This window comes from Manduca sexta, unplaced genomic scaffold, assembly GCF_014839805.1.
Source record: "Manduca sexta isolate Smith_Timp_Sample1 unplaced genomic scaffold, JHU_Msex_v1.0 HiC_scaffold_1409, whole genome shotgun sequence".
In the NCBI taxonomy this organism is placed as follows: domain Eukaryota; kingdom Metazoa; phylum Arthropoda; class Insecta; order Lepidoptera; family Sphingidae; genus Manduca; species Manduca sexta.
In genome coordinates, this window is record NW_023592270.1 from 1 (window position 1) to 7,410 (window position 7,410).

Consider the following 7,410-nt stretch of genomic DNA (forward strand, 5'->3'; position numbering starts at 1 on the left):
TGCGGTCATAATTCCGTCACGGCTTCACCGTTTAGGTTAAGATCTCTATGGCATGTTCCGAAGGCGGCCGCCAGCACGGTATTTCAGCGTATAGTGGCTCCGAGGTTGTTGTATCAATAACATCAAGCTTCGCCTCGCATTTCAATGATTCTAATGTAGAGTCTCGAATGGTGCGCTGTATGTGATGTAGTTCGCCACAATCGCTCATAGATGGCGCTAAAGAACAACGAGCTTCCATTGGTACAAAATCGTGACTCCGCCGCGGCAAATGATCATAGTGACATTCCAAAATGCCTGCAAATTAGTTCAAAATCTTTAGAATAAGAAGCAAAGGTATAATATGATTTAAGAGAATAAAAATAAAAATAGATCAGGTAAATCAGTCGTATAAAAGGTGCTAGATGTATTAAACAGCTTATAGAAATCACATTTGTTTACCTACATTTTATAATAAATTAAAATTTACCTCTGAAGTTTTCCAGCATAATAGGTGAAATAGTTTGTACGACGACGGGCCTCATAAATTGTTTGAGATTTCTGTCCAATGTCGATATTGGCTGATAATGACATTTTTCTGACATAGGCGGTTCTGAAATCAGTAGACATAATATAGACACAAGCAAAATAATATAATACTTTTTATTTCGTTAATATAATAGGTTTTCGAAAATGTATAATTTTTGGACGGTAAGTACTTGAATCCTGAACCCAAAATTATATTTTTCGTCCGTCTATTTAGAAACTAAAGGTAAACATAATGTTTATCCACAAAAATTATGGTTTCCGTGAGACTTTCATTCATGCGGATGGAGCCGCTAATAAAAGGTAGTAAATTGTAATGGAATCGGAATAATTGTATGCCTCATGAGGGAATGAACTCATGACCTTCGCGTAATTAGCACGATGCTTTGACTAACTAAGTTAATGAGCATGTACTTGAAATTTTGCAGCGAGCACTGAGTATTAATTTAATTTATTTATGTCTCAAATAGGCGAGCGGAGTTATAATTGTTTTGCAGTGCTTTTATTTCAATGTTCTGGGTAGTTCTTCTTCTGTTTGTATTACTAGCTATTGCCAATATAATATAGGTATAATAAAATATATGAATTAAAAAATAACATACCAGGCAAAGGAGTATGGAATATACTTCGAACATAAGGAGGCGGTGCGTCGCTGCCGTCTATCATGACTTGCATTCGAATATCATTTATCTTTCTAACATCTTCATATCGCGGCCTCCTGCACCTCTCTATCATGACTATCACTACAGCCACTGTTATCACGGCCATCATTACCCCACCAGCGATGCTTATCACCGATATGAGATCGATGGAGGTCCTCCCAGCCTCTTTCTCCCCCATCACAGCAGTGATATGCTCCGGTTCTGTCAAAATATGAAACGTTTCTTCATCCGTAGGATCTTCTGTGGTTACTTTGTAATTTGTTAGCATTTTAGTATGGTTAGATTTTTTTTCAACCACCACTTTAGTTGTTTGTTTTGTTGCGATTTTAGTTATGTTTTTTCGATCTGTTATATGCTTATGTACAGGATTCGATTTTATTGTCACCGGAGTAGTGCTAACAATTGCATTGGTTAATAAAGTCTTTTTATCAGTCGTCTGTATAGTGTTAAATGAAGAGACAGCCGAAGAGTTAGATTTTTAACGTAATCTTTCTCAATCATGCTATTAGTTTTGTTAATTTCTTTTGAAGATGAATCCTTTAAGGTTGCTTCTTGAGAGGGTATGTCTTTTACTAAGATCTCGTCTAGCTTTGTATTTCTAATTGTTGTAGTTGCCATTGTTTTTACTGTAGCCGGCGTTGTATAGATATACGTTGACATTGGTTTAGTAAATCCTTCCGTCGATTTATTGTAGGACTTCATCGTTGTGTTAGTTTTTTGCGCTATAAATGATGCGGTTGTCAAAGCAATTTTTTTGAAAGTTGCGTAAGACACTGATGTTGGTATTATAGATACTATTATGGTCTTTGGTGTAGTATTTGTGGTTTTGTTTCTTTAACTGTTAAGGCTATAACTGTTGTTTCCTTGGACGTTGTAACTGTTGTTGGTTTAGTTGTTTCACTATTAACTGCAGTCAGTTCAGTAGTTGGACTTAACTTTATGGTTGTAGATGTTGTAGAAACAGTTGTGACTGCATGTTTTTCAGTGGGTTTAGGTCCAGTTAATGGTATAATGGTAAAAGGTGTTGTCACATGTGGTGTCGTCATCTTTTCACGAGTTATAGTCGGTGTGGTTGCAGTTTCTTCGTTTGTCCCATTTATATTAAAATTTGTAGAGGCATACGTTTCTTTTTTGTCTTTTATAATATTTTTAGATGCGACAGTAGGTATCATTTTGACTTCTATACTTGGTGCAGTAGGTTGTTGTTGTAGTATGATTTCAGTTTTATTATAAACTGGAGTTGTCTGTAGGCTCTCTGTTACGACTGGCTCAATGGCTTTCGTAATCGATACCAATACAGGTTGTTTGTGTGATTCAGTTGTTGTTTGAAATATTGTTTTATGGCTTTCAGTGGTAGTTTGAACGACTTCGGTAGTCTTTTCGCTAGTCATAGGAGAAGTTATTTTTGTAGAAGCGATAGTAGGAGCTATAGTAGTAATTGCTACCGATGTGGTTGCTGTTGTAGATGTAAAAGCGGGCAATATGGCAGTAGCTTTAGCAGTGGTTTTAGTTTCAGTTGTAGCACTAACAGTGGTTGTGGAAGGTGTAGGCATGGAAGAAGTTTTAGTGCTGGTATAGTTTATTAGTGGTGCTTCTGGAGTAGCAGCTGTTGTTGTCGTCGTAGTAGTTACGCGGAGCTCACAACTGAAACATGTTAATAACAGCGTTATTACGAATACGTCAACGTCTATCTTCTTTAAATAAGGAATAATATTAAAGGAATTCGATAAAATTAATCAAATACTTAAAAATAAGTTACAGTAAGAATTCAGTTATTTATTATTTTACGTAAACTAATTGTAATAACATTAATATAAAGTGGCCACCCACCTCTCACCTTGCCATCCGCGTTGGCAGTGGCACTCGCCTGTGACCGGGGAACATTCCCCATGCTGGCATCGTGGACATTCGTTCACACAATTAGGTCCCCATCTGTTTTGTGGACAGTCTGAAAAAAGATATTGCAGGAACAATATTATTGCTTGGCAATATAGGGAAATGCAAGATGAACATGCATGGAATGAAGGGAAAAGGAATGGATTGCTTCTTGATCTGAGTAAATTCAAGTAAATTTGTAGGAAGATAGAACTTAAATCGAATAAACAATAGAGAAAGCACATAACATCGCCAGAAGATTACATCGGTAGGTAAAATATTAATTCATGTAGAGACACAGATATTCTTACGATTCAAGATGCTGTAAGGATCACTGGTAATGTGAAGTGACTGTTAAAAGATATTATGATTATGATTGAAATCATTATGATCAGTTGCAGGATGTCTGATGCTGAACATGGGCCTTCCCCAAAAAATTCCAGATCAACTTATTGGAAGCAGCTCGCACCCAGCAACCTCTTATGACTTTTATTAGATCATTATTGTATTAAGCCACCAAGGAGGTGGACAGAATATTTAAAATATTTAGTTCTTACTCGAGCAGAAAAATAGTAATCTTGTTTTGGAGGCTCCATTATTTTTAGTTTTAAAATTAATGTTATCAGTCCAATTAATTAGTTGCATATGTCACCGCAACATGGCGATGTTTATTTTATTTTCATTATTACTTTGTTAATGAACAGGTCGTTTTTGATTGCCAAACGTGAGCGCTTGGAATTGGAATTTAGACTGCGACCGGCAAAAAGAGGTTGGAGATAGTAATACCTATGTAAATCTTGGACTTACCTTCGGAACATCTGGGTCCAGTCTTCCCATTGGGACATATGGGAACACAGGAAACGTCCCTCATTTTGTATCCTGGACAGCACACCGCCACTTCTGCTGTCCGTTCTTCGGTCTGAAATGCAGTTTATTGTAAAAATAATTATAATTATCAGTCCTTTATAATATGGTGCACTACAGCTTAATACGGGCCGCACTACTGCAAAGACTATTTAAGTCTTAGTTACTCAGACCTATAAATTAAAATAAAATTATTTGTAAGTCACGTAAGCGAATATAGTTGCACTTATGAGAGGTTAACATAAATTATAATAATTGTTATTACAAATAAGAGTTACTTATATTCTAAACGGACATTTAATATTAAAAGTAAAAGTGAAAATAACTACAAGAGGAGTTGCCGATCTCTACCGGTGAGGATATAGGTCCTAAAACCCTTTTAGCAAGACTCTTTGTGATACTTAATATTATAAAGCCATTTAAAATACTTAAAGGATACTTTGACAGGCGAAGCTTTATGCAAATAGTCGAAGAGCATAAGTCAATAAATTAAACCGATTTCTAAGAATGCAGTTTAATTAACGTCGTTGACAGCCCTTTTACAAACGGTCTAGTTTTTCTCAAGGATTGTTTATTTAACAGTTAGAATGATCATTATGTGTAACTAGGGTAAAGCTTGCGACTTTACCTGGGTGAAAGACCTATCCTAGTGTTATAATCCTTCTATGTGCTTGTTCATGATGATAATTATTCTACATATTAATCCAGGGCTTGATCTATCTGTATGTTGAATTTGTTCAACTATTCTCGCATTTAATTCCTACAAACATTCAAACTTCCAAAGATCTCTATCAAAATCAGCATTAATAATATTAGAAAATTGTCATCTTTTGATAACGGACTTTCAACCATACCTCAAGCCGAGTAAGGTCCCTCATCTCGGTGTTCCACTTGGAGCATCGTGGTGGCATGGAGAAGCACCATTCGTAAGTACGGACGGACATCGGCGCGCGGTACTTCACCCTTTTTGTTATGTTGTACCTGTAACAGATGCTAGGAACTCAGAACTAGAAGAACAGGCATTATGCCAGCATAAATTTAAACCCCATTACACGAAAACTAACATCAACTTGAAGATTGAATTACAAAGTATGGCAGTATGCATTTGTTATACTGAGGTATTAATGGCTGTTCCAAAATACAAAGTCAAATTTAAATTTCTAACCTTCGCGTAAACATAAAAAATCATTGTAAATTAGACTAGTTACAACATCATTTATTCCAGATCACAATGGCGCTGGCACTGCTCTTCGTAGGCATAAATAGGCACACAGATGTAGCATGTCGCAGAAACAATTTGGCTTAGTTTTTACGACTGACCTGATTTCAATTGTTCTATATAACACTATCCCATATGTGACAAAAATACACATAAATGGTTTTAAGTCTGTTAAGTTCATTACAAAATAGTTGTTTTGAAGATACCCTAAATTAGATTACATAATACCACTTACTTTTGTTTGACCATGCACACGTTGGGTCCGTTTAGTGTGGTCACCTGCATCACCATCGCGGCCATCACTACGACAATCGCAAACCACCATTTTGTCCACACACTCTTCAAATTCACTAACACCATCGTTTTCGGCGCAGCACTGTTCACTCCGGTCCGTATCGTTTCAAATCACTTTTGTAAGTCATTTTTGTTTGTTTCTCATGCTATTTGCACCTTGAAAGAATTAAATATTTAGTACAAATAATATCAATATAAATATGTAAATATTCAGTCAAAAATTCATTCACATTTCCTTTCTCGCAACTCATTGTCATAACGTTGATACACCAACAAACAATGAATTAAGTTCTCAGCTGCCGGTCCTAAACGTACCAATAGACAGCATCCTTGTGGGGTCAACTAACTCGATCGGCATAGGGGAACGAAGAGGGACGGTTGTGTTAATTGTCATAACCGTTAGTGTCGGGCAATGAAGCAAATGCCATTAGTTTACGGGAAAACCTTATTGGAATAGGGCAAAGGATAGACAAACAATCAAATGCTCGACATCTCAGGATCAAAATTGCTTTTAAACTTTTTAAATTGGTTTATGAATTTTACGTGGGTCCTCACAATTTACCACACCTACACAGATTAATAATGTGATGATGTTTTATGAATTTCGCGATAGGAGTAATATAAAGAAGATAAATGAGTTCAGTTAGCTAGAATATCTACGTAATAGTAGCATAATACTTTGTAGATACTTTGAAAAAGCCACGCAATGTCACAGCGGATTTGACGCCAATGTCCGAACACGATACTGATAAATCTCATTTCCAATAAAATAAGGGTAATTTACATAACATTTTTGATAATGATAAAAAAATATTAAATGCTTTTATAATATTTTAGACAAAAAATATCAATTTTAAAGTATGTAGTGTAATATTGATCTCACTGAGTGTTGAAAACACAAGGACATAATTGCTTTAGGTAGACTTGCGCTGCAACTTGTATCAAATCGTAAAAAATACCTAATTTCGGCTTGATTTCTTTATCACTAGCTTTCGAGCTCGACTCTACGAAACTTTTTTAAGGCAAAAATCTCATTGGAAATCTGCGTGACTTGCTAACAACCAGTCAAAAAGGAAGATCCCTCACTATTTATCAGGATACAAACTAAATCCAAGACTCACGGACGTATGTGGGTGGCATAACCTCATAATATAGCTTTCAAATGCTAAGTGTTTACGATCCTCAGCCAGCAATTGGGAGGCAGGATGCACTGATTGCCTCACCATAATCTACGCTGGCATCGACCTCTGAGTCGTCAGTCCTATTGATACCATTATCGCTTAAATTATTTTTCATTGTACGATGATATTGGCAATTGCGACAATTCAATATAAAATCTGCAGATGTATTGCAAATGATGTTTTGAAGGCAGATTTCTTTTAGTCTACGTTTTAAGTGGATAGCAAAGGCAGCGTACAGATGGCATTAATCGCTCCAGTAATTTAGCGACTTTTGTAGGAGAAAGACTCCACATGGGCAAAGCCGCAAGCAACACCTAGTTGTTTATATTTATCAATCAGATGTAACCCCGAACATCTATAATATTTTGTCAGGCCCCATTTATCGTAACTAGTTCTGATGGACCCCTCCTGCCCAACGAGCTGTTTCCGTCGCTCTATTATAAATGACTACATTCAAATCTATGCACATTAGCATTTGTCAAAAATTACGCTGATGCGATCTCGAAGGATTTATAGTCTTTGCCTAGGTTTCTCGGGGGCAACAATACGCCTACAGAGACTAAGAATCTGACCAAGATATATTTCGTTTGAGGGTTAGAAACAATCACGCCCACTCCGGCCACAAAGACTTCTGTAAAGTATTATTGACAGTGGATAGTGATGGGAATTATAATGACATCCAGCTTTTAAGCTCGAAAAGTCTCTGGGAATGTTCAAACTATCATGAATCCACAATGAAATTTACTTTGACTTCGACTTTGTACATAATGTCTATTCAAGACATTGTTAGCTC

At 36.4% G+C, this 7,410-nt stretch overlaps 1 pseudogene; it reads right to left on the minus strand.

Moving 5' to 3' along the window:
- Positions 1–31: 31 nt before the first annotated feature.
- LOC119191366 lies at positions 32–5,621 on the minus strand (annotated as a pseudogene).
- Positions 5,622–7,410: the final 1,789 nt, after the last annotated feature.